Here is a 9,011-nt window from a genome sequence, read left to right on the forward strand (position 1 = left end):
ACTGATCTCAGGAAATCCAAATAGTCTCTTTGAAGTTTAGAGCTTTAGGAGAGACGGGGGCATCAGGTACACAGTGGTATTTTCACAAAGCTCCTCCCTTTATATCCGAAAAAAGGAATTTACTGCTTTGCTTGCATTTATGGCTGCTTGATGGCTGTTTTACAAACTGAATTGATATGCCTGCAGAAAGCTTGTGACAGAGGGGCCACTGCATGGCTCCTACATTGCTACTCCATCCCAGGCACGGTGCTTTTATTTGGAATAAATATATGTCTGTTTAAACTAATGACTTGCAAAGACATGTGGCCAGGTGCCCTGTTTTTGGATGGGATAGACTTAATTTTGTTCATAGTAGCTGGGATGGGCTATGTTTTAGATTTGTGACCAAAACATTGCTGGGATGTTTTTGTTATTGCTGAGTGAAGCCAAAGGCTTTCCTGCTCCTCACCCCACCCCAGCAGAGAGGAGGCTGGGAGTGCACTAGGAGCTGGGAGGGGACACAGCTGGGACAGCTGACCCTGACTGACCCAAGGGACATCCCACACCATATGGTGTCATGCTCAGCATACAAACCTGTGACCAAATGTCCTTAATTTTGCCCGTGACTCATTTGCTTTGGCAGCATCTGGAGCAGCAAACTGGTCCATGGACACTTGAAGTGATCGATCTGAATTGCAGAAGAGGCATGGCAGGGAGGTAGAAGGAGTCAGGCCCTGAGCCCGTCCTGATTTACAGCTGTGAAGCCAGTGCCCTCTGCAGCAGAAAGTGGAAAGATGGAGATCTACAAGCACCTTGTTATCACCCAGGAGTGAGGAGAGGCGGATCACATTTTATTATAGCTGGCAGAGGTACAGAAAAAGTCTCCTCCTTCTCATCCTGCCTTGCTTTGCCTTTTGACTGCAGTGAGGGACCGGAGAATGCAGATGATGAGGTCTGGTGGTCTTATCCCCAAGGGTGCAGATTCTGCATGATGTAGGTGCCCCATTTTAAAAAAAGATTGCAGTGCATAGCATAAAGAGAAATAATAACCTATATAAAGACAAAACTGAGCATATTGTGAATGTTGTCACAGCAATCTCCATCTTCCTCATACCTGGGGAATTAATGTCTGACCTGTCCTGGCTTCTGTGAAAGCAGAGTGGATCAGTTTTACCTTAGGGTAATATTTTGCAGCAAAGACTGAGATGTCTGCATTTTTTTTTTTTTTTTCAATCTTACATCTAATGCATTTAGGGGTTTTGAGACCCAAAGAAGGCCATTTCTGAGGAAAGGAATTTACCTCCTTTCACATGCAGGTAAGTGGTTTTATTACTAGAAGAAAAACCTCATGAAATGTGAAGCTTACAGTTCAGCTTTTTTGATTTTATTTTTACATCTATCAATATTTGTGTGAAATCTGTAAAACCTTAGAAATACTGCAACTTTGATCACAGTTACAAGCTAGATTGCAACTGCTCCACTCACAGCTCATCAAGGAACTGAGTGCTGCAAGAATGGCTCAGAAGTGACCAGCAAGAGCTGGAACAGGGAAATCATCTGCTGGCATGAAATCCTAATTGTACCATTACTAAGGCAGTGGCCTGTCCAAACAGGGAGGGTGGCTAAGGAGTGTCATGAAAGAAAAAAAAAAAAAAAGAAGAAAAAAAAAAAGAAAAAAAAATCAGTCTTCATTTGCAAATTCCTGCAGAAGATGGGCAGAAGCCTGTGTGCAGTGGCAGCTGGTGGGAAGAGAGCAGTGTATGCACATGCATTGATTGTGTATGTGTGCAAGTGTAGGGGCTCAGATGGAACCACAGATGGATCCATAGAATATCCTGAATTAGAGTGGTCCTACAGGGACCATCAAACACAACCATTCTCCTCGCTCTGCACAGGACAACCCCAAAAATCACACCATGTGTGTGAGAGCATAGTGCAAAACTTCTTGAACTCTGTCAGGCAGCTGGTATGGAGCACCCTTGTGCTTGTTGCCTTTGGGAAGAGACCTTGTCACAGGTCTCCTGTGAGTCTGGAGCTATTATACAAGTGACATACTATCCTTATGGAGGGGTCTATGCAAAAAGAACCTCTTTTCATTGACCACAGTAGTGGTTATGCATGGTAGTAGGGCAATGAGCTTCATAAAATCTGCACAGGTAATTATCCCATGAGACTGAAACCAGTCAGGGTAATTTTAGGGACATGAGAGAATAAAGCCAGGAGGAAATACATTTATTTAGTTTTAATGGAGTAGTTTTCCAATCACTTATATCTCGTCAGGCTGTAAAGGAGAAAAACAATAGTATTAAGGCACTACATGGATCTGCTGTATTAAATTGACCCAAATTCTATATCATTATAAAGCTGCAACAAATGGGAGCTCCAACAAGGAATACATTCCTTCATGTCTTCTTTTCTTTTTTTCTTGTGTCTGTAAGTGTGGCTCATTCAACAGCCAGTGAGGTAGTTATTAACACAGAGGAGAGCTGGAGTAGTTTACTGAAAATGCTGTCTTACAGCAAATGCAAAGCAAAGGTTTAGGTGAATCAATTTGCTGTTATTATGGTGTCCTCACATGGTCTCCAATAGAAAGCTCTGTTGAATTTACAGCTACATTTTATCATTTTGAAGTATTAACTACTTAATTCTACTGGTTCTGCTGCTGCTGATAAACCAGATGTTTTATCACGGGCAGCGGTGTGGATTCTTACAGGTACTTATGTGCCAGCTCCTATTCATTCTGCAGGAGCTGGGTTTATCTGTTCAGCTGTATCCGGAAAATGTGTATGCAGCACTCTGAGCTCAAACTGCTGCCAATTTTTTGTTCATTTTAACCTGCATCTTGCATGAGAGATGTTTTCCCTTTAAAAGATTTACACCTTCAACTCCTGGGATTATTAAAAAAACCAAAATACATCATTCATTGCTTCCCTCACTTTTTAAAGTTTTCTTTAAATAACAAGAGCCAAAGGTAGAACTACCTTCACAGAATCATCATCATGCTTTTTTCCACCGACTTCTGTGGAACATAAAACTAGCTGAGGACCTAAAAATCTAAAAACATGACCTGAGGATACATTCAGAGACAAAATTCCCAAAGATTGCATTCTAGACTGGCGCCACACCTTGGCTCTTGCTTTCATTATGAAACTTGTTAATGGACATTATTAATTAGAAATTAAGGTTTTATTTAACTTAAAACATTGGTATTGAGCTCTTTTCAATGTTTGGCTTTCATTAAAGAATTTTCACTAGAAAAGTCACAACAATACTATAAATTAAACTTTCTATCTTTTCCATTTTTGAAATATTTTTTGCATAAAACATTCCTGTTGTATTCAAAATAGTCCTCTATTGGCTTTTCAGCCAGATTTTAGTAGATTTATTTTCAAATATTATACTAGATATCAGCAATGGTCCCTTAGCTCAAGTTTTAAAAAAGAACTGTGAGAACTCATTGGCTTGGGGAAAGGGGATTTTTTTTAACATGTCTTATGGTGAATGTATATAAATTTGGGGCTGGGATACAGAGTAGATGGCAAAACCTTTTCCTGCTTGCTTTCCTCAGAATGAACATTTCCACAGACTCTGCACAGACAGGAGGAAAAAGTCAGTATGTCAGAAGGAGAAAGAACCTATGGGACTTAGGAGATTTGTAATGGACAATGCTCATGTGATTTATAACCCTTCTGAACTTCTGGTGCTTCTGGTTTCCAGGTCAGATCCTGCTTCAAAACTGGCCACACTTTGCACAAGAGTTTGGAACAGATGGAACTGGTGAATTCAGGGGTAGGAACTAGATGATCTTGAACATCCCTTCCAACCAGAGCAATTCTATGAATTCTAAATGTCCCTTTACACCTAAATTATTCTTGTGGTTCTACAGTTTTGTATCAAAGGCAGTGAGCAAGTCTTTTTCCAGGAGGAAAAGTATGTGAAACTTACAGTGTACTTGTGAGACATAGAAGGTTGGAGGAAAGAAAAATGCTGCTTTAAAATCAACTTTTCCCCCATCTCATGGGTCCAAAAGCACTGACAGTTTTGATTTTGAGGCTTAAATTATATCACAGCGGCTGTTGGAAACTGCAGACTGAAATGTCAGTGTCGCTGGAATATAATAGTACAGCGCCAGTAAATATCCCTGGATTTAGCTCTCACTTATTCTTTTTTTTATTTAGTATTCCATCAATAACTTTGTTGTACATGCTTTCACACAGATAGTTAATTTCTTTCAAGGTGGTTTAACTGCCTAGCAACCTTATAAAAATAAATTTTGGTGTTCTGTAGTAGTGGCTGAAAACAGTGGAGCTTACATTAATGCAACTGTGGTGTTTTGAGAGGTAGTGACTGAAATGCCCTGGCCTTTTTTTTTTTGGTAAGAATTAATTCTTAAAGGAAAAATGTTTTTAAGGATTTAATGAAGCTGATTGGTAAAGAATCAAGTAAAATATGGCTATTAAGTAAATCATCGTACTTAAATGGTGACTTTCAAAGATGTCAATGAGAGATGTGCGTCCACACATTTTTTATGCCTTTGAAAATGCTCTTTTCTTCCCAGGAGAAATAGTAAATTGAAGCCTTCTGGAAAAGAACAAAACCAACCATAAACTGCTTTGCATTTATATCACTCAGCCCCCGGAGACGTAGATGTCTGTTCTAGTGTGAATGACATATTCAATCTTACAAAGATTTAAGTGTGAAACTGCAAACACTTATTACCAATTTCAGAGCTTACTTCTCTGAGTAGTTCCACCCAGTAGTATTGTATTTATTATTTACAAGCAGAAATTATGTGCGAAGTAGTTTCTAGAAGATCATGCTTGGGCGAACATTTTGTCTTGCAGAGGTGACTGCAGAGTGTATAGGAAGATAACTCTTAAATGATAGATTAACAGAAGTGTCTAAGCATTTGTCAGCATGAAACAAGGTCAAATGAACTTCACATTCAACATACAATTTTCAGAATTTTATTCTAAACTTTCTGATACTGAAGGCCTCCCCAGTGCCCAGCACAGAGGGACAATCACCGCCCTGGTCCTGCTGGCCACACTATTGCTGACACAGAAGGCCAGGATGCCACTGGCCTTCTTGCCCACCTGGGCGCATGGTGGCTCCTATTTGCTTTCCAGCCACTCTGTCCCCAGCCTGGAGCACTACAGGGGCTTGTCATGAGCCAAGGCAGGACCCAGTCCTTGGTCTTCTTGAACCTCATCCCACTGGCCTCACACCATTGATCCAGTCTGTCCACATCCCCCGGCAGAGCCTTCCTACCCTCCAGCATGTTGGTACTCCCACCCACCTTGGTGCCATCTGTGAACTCTCTGAGAGTGCGCCAAATCACCTCATCTGAATAAACAATGATATTAATCACGACTGGACCCAATACTGAGCCCTGGGCCCCAGTAGTGGTTGTCTGTCTTCTGGATTTAATTCCATTCACCACCACTCTCTGGCTCAGCCATCCAGCAATTTTTTAACCCGATAAAGAGTGCATCCATTGAAGCCATCAGAAGCCAGCTTCTCTAGGAAAACTCTTTGGGAAATGGTGTCAAAGGCTTTACTAAACTCCAGGCAGACACTTCCACAACCTTTGCCTCATCCACCTAAGCAGGTCACCTTGTAATAGGAGGAGATCATGTTTGTTCAGGCAGGACTTGCCTTTCATGAACTGATGCTTGCTGATCCCCTTGTTGTCCTGTATGTGCGGCAGGATCACACTGAGGATGATCTGCTCCATGACCTTCCCTGACACTGAGGTCTGGCTGGCAGGCCTGGAGTTCCCCAGAGCCTCCTTCCAGCCAAGGCAGTCTGTGACACACAAACCTATGTGCACCAGGAATTGAGTACTTGGGACTATGTCTATGCCAGCGAATTAAACGGAACCAGGAACTGTCCTTCAGTGCTGAAACTCAATTGCATACCTTTTTAAATTGTTGGCATTGTTCCTGGTGTTCTTTTAGCCAACCAGCGCTGTCCCAAACTGTTCCTTTCACAGCTCAGTAATTAGCACAGGCAAGTAACCATTCCCAATAAGCAGTTTCTATGCAGCTACACTTTACTGGAGGGTGAGAGAGTGAGGTGGTTTGGACATTTTAGAGTAGTCCTTTCCATGCCAAGGTGTTCCAGTGACAGTGAAGAGCTCTAAACAAGCATAATTTGTTCGTATAAATTGAGTTTATGCATCCTGAGTCTTAGATGTTTACCCTAAGCAAAATATCATCTGAATTTTCTGTTCGAAGATTGGCTGCTGCTGTCCAAAAACACCCCAGGAAGCATAGATCTAAGACCGAAAGGACTTAATTGATGAGATGAACCCTGATTTTAAAAGCAGGAGCTTTGCCTGCAAAAACAAAGTGCAAACTCATGAGTGGGAAGAACATACTGATGACTTACTGGGTGTTCTTTCATCAATGCAGCTTTTATTTTCAAATTACTTTTTTTGCATTGTTTCCAAAGGAAGGTGCTGCTCATGTTAGAGCTCTGCCCTGGTATTAGCAGCTGGCTGCCATCAGTTCATTAAACTGCACCACTTCAAAATACCAGTAAAGCAGCAATGACTGAAGCCACTGCAGCTGTAAACTTTGTACCAGCAGGAGTTGTGCCACCAGCCTGTGCTGGTGGTTTGTATCGGGGCAGCTGTGCCAGGGTTTGTAATGTGGGAAAACCAGCAGCAGAATGGAACCTCAGATATGTCGTTCTTACCTGACTGTTGTTCATTCTGCCCTGATGCCAGAACTGGCTCAGAGCTCAATATTCACTCTCACTCTTGATGTGAGCTCATAATATCAGTTTGCCATGTAGATATGCAGCATGTATGGAAGAACTAGAAAAATGAACTGTTAACTTTATCCTGGTCCAGGCATCAATGGGATCCTTTGGAAACCCTTACACTTCAAGGGCATTTTTGCTAGGTGGTACCTCCAATTATGTTTCCAGTGCAGAATTATTTTCTTCAGTTTTTCACAAAACCTGAAGCACTAAGATGAAGGACATCAAGCCTCTGATCCTTTCAAGTCTTCTTCAGAATTATGTATTTCCTCCTTTACAGAGCTTATGTGTTATCCCAGCAGTTCTATTTCCTAGTGAGGTCTTTTCTTAGATGTCTGATATCCATAGAAGTATTTGAAATCATTAATCTCAGAGACTGGATTCCTTGTATGAGTAGAGTATTCAGAAACTGCAGATCTCCCTTCTGAATTAACTTAGGTGGTGACAAATTTTACTGTTTCCTTTCTCCACCTGCTCTTTCTAAGTGCAGTAAGTCCACACTCACAGACTTGCTTGGAACATGTCCTGCTTAAATGCCACAGCCAATAATAAATCAAAATGAAAATGCTACATAAATAGGCCAGAATAAAGCTGGCTTTGCATGCTGCCAGCCTACCTGAGGGAGGTCTGTTTGTCCTTAACAATAACATTAATTTTAACTTATAATAATTTAACAAGCTTACATATTAAGAAGAGAGATATACAAGTATGCAAACATCAAAAGAGATCAGTAAAAGCTTGATGATAACTTTTTCTGTCAGAACACACTGTGACTTGAAATGCTTTGCAGATCAGGTTTTTCAGGTTCTTTTTCAGGAATTCTCTTTTAGAAGAAAACCCAGGAGGAAATTTCTGACCTTCTGACTTTTTTCAGAATCAAATATTTAAATTTACTATCAATGCATCATTTTGATATATGTTCTCAGCAGAGTGGATGCTGTGGTGCTAAGCATCATAGCCTTACTCTCCTGCCATTGCACCTTCTGACCACAGTGTCTCTTTGAAAGACAGGCTGCAAAACAAAACTGGTGCTCCTCCAGAGAGCGAAGAAGTGCTTCACAGAGGTGAAGGGTAAGTCACAGACTTCTGTGATGATTACCAAAGTTCAGTGTGCAGGATCTTTCCTTTCATCAATGTAGAGGTCTGGCAGCAGGTGGCTTCTCCAGCCATAAAACCCACAGCAAGGTCAGCTGAGCGCCTTCACAGTCCTCCACATTTCCTGCACCTGGTCAAAGACACAACTCCATTATCTCTTTTACCTCCTGTTTCTGGTGGATCAGTGTGGACATACCTTCATCTCTGCTGATGGACTAAGGGTCCTTAATGTTTCTAGTGGAGCATTAAGGGGAACTCAAATAATGCCCCAGGAAGGTTAGGCTGAAAGCCTGCTAGTTAGATGATTCATCTGACCTAACATTAGGTGACTGCCACTTGCCTGGGCTTTTATTACATTCAGTGGTGACCTGATCAGTATAGTCCATGGAGATTAGTGCATGATTCATCCTAACAAATGCAGCTCTTTCACTGAGGGTGAGATGAATCATGCCACAAACTACAGTAACTCTACAGACTAACTCTTTGCTGACTGCAAAGACAGCCTAGAGTGACTTGCTTAGAAATAAAAGTCTAACTCTATAAATATTCACATTTAGCTAAAAAAATTCCACTTCATATGTCTTAGGGGCTCTCAACACTTCTGAAATTACTTTTGACACCTGCATTTGAACACCTGAATTAGAAACGTCCGTGTTTGAGTAATCATACTTGAGAATCCTGCTAAAATTGTGGTGTCCCTACTGATGCTTAATTACATTGTTAGGAGGACATAAACAGTGGCTTTTCCTGATGCACTGCACTGAGGTGTGTTGTAATACTTTCCAAGGGGTGTGAGAGATTTTTGTCTTAAGGAAGCATCAGAGGTATTATGGAAAGAATTCAAACGATTCAGCTTGAATACACACAGCAGATAAGTAGATCTAGGTGATTCACTTCCTCTCTGGTGTGTTCTAAGCACCTGGGAGTGAAAAACTTACTTGGTTGAGATATTTTTCACAGAGGAGAACAAAGGAGTTCAGGCAACTTCATCTTGTCTCCTGCTGCACTGTTCTGTGGATTGACACTGTCTTTCTGACAAACTCAGAGGGAGTTGACTTCAGTTAAGCCCAGATTTTATCCCAGAAAGATAAAGCTGAAAAACTTACACAGCTTTGAGCTGTGATTACAAAATCCATTATATTAGTACTTGGAGTTTTCAGTTGGGATCT

Source organism: Corvus cornix, chromosome 2 (genome assembly GCF_000738735.6).
Source record: "Corvus cornix cornix isolate S_Up_H32 chromosome 2, ASM73873v5, whole genome shotgun sequence".
NCBI lineage: Eukaryota > Metazoa > Chordata > Aves > Passeriformes > Corvidae > Corvus > Corvus cornix.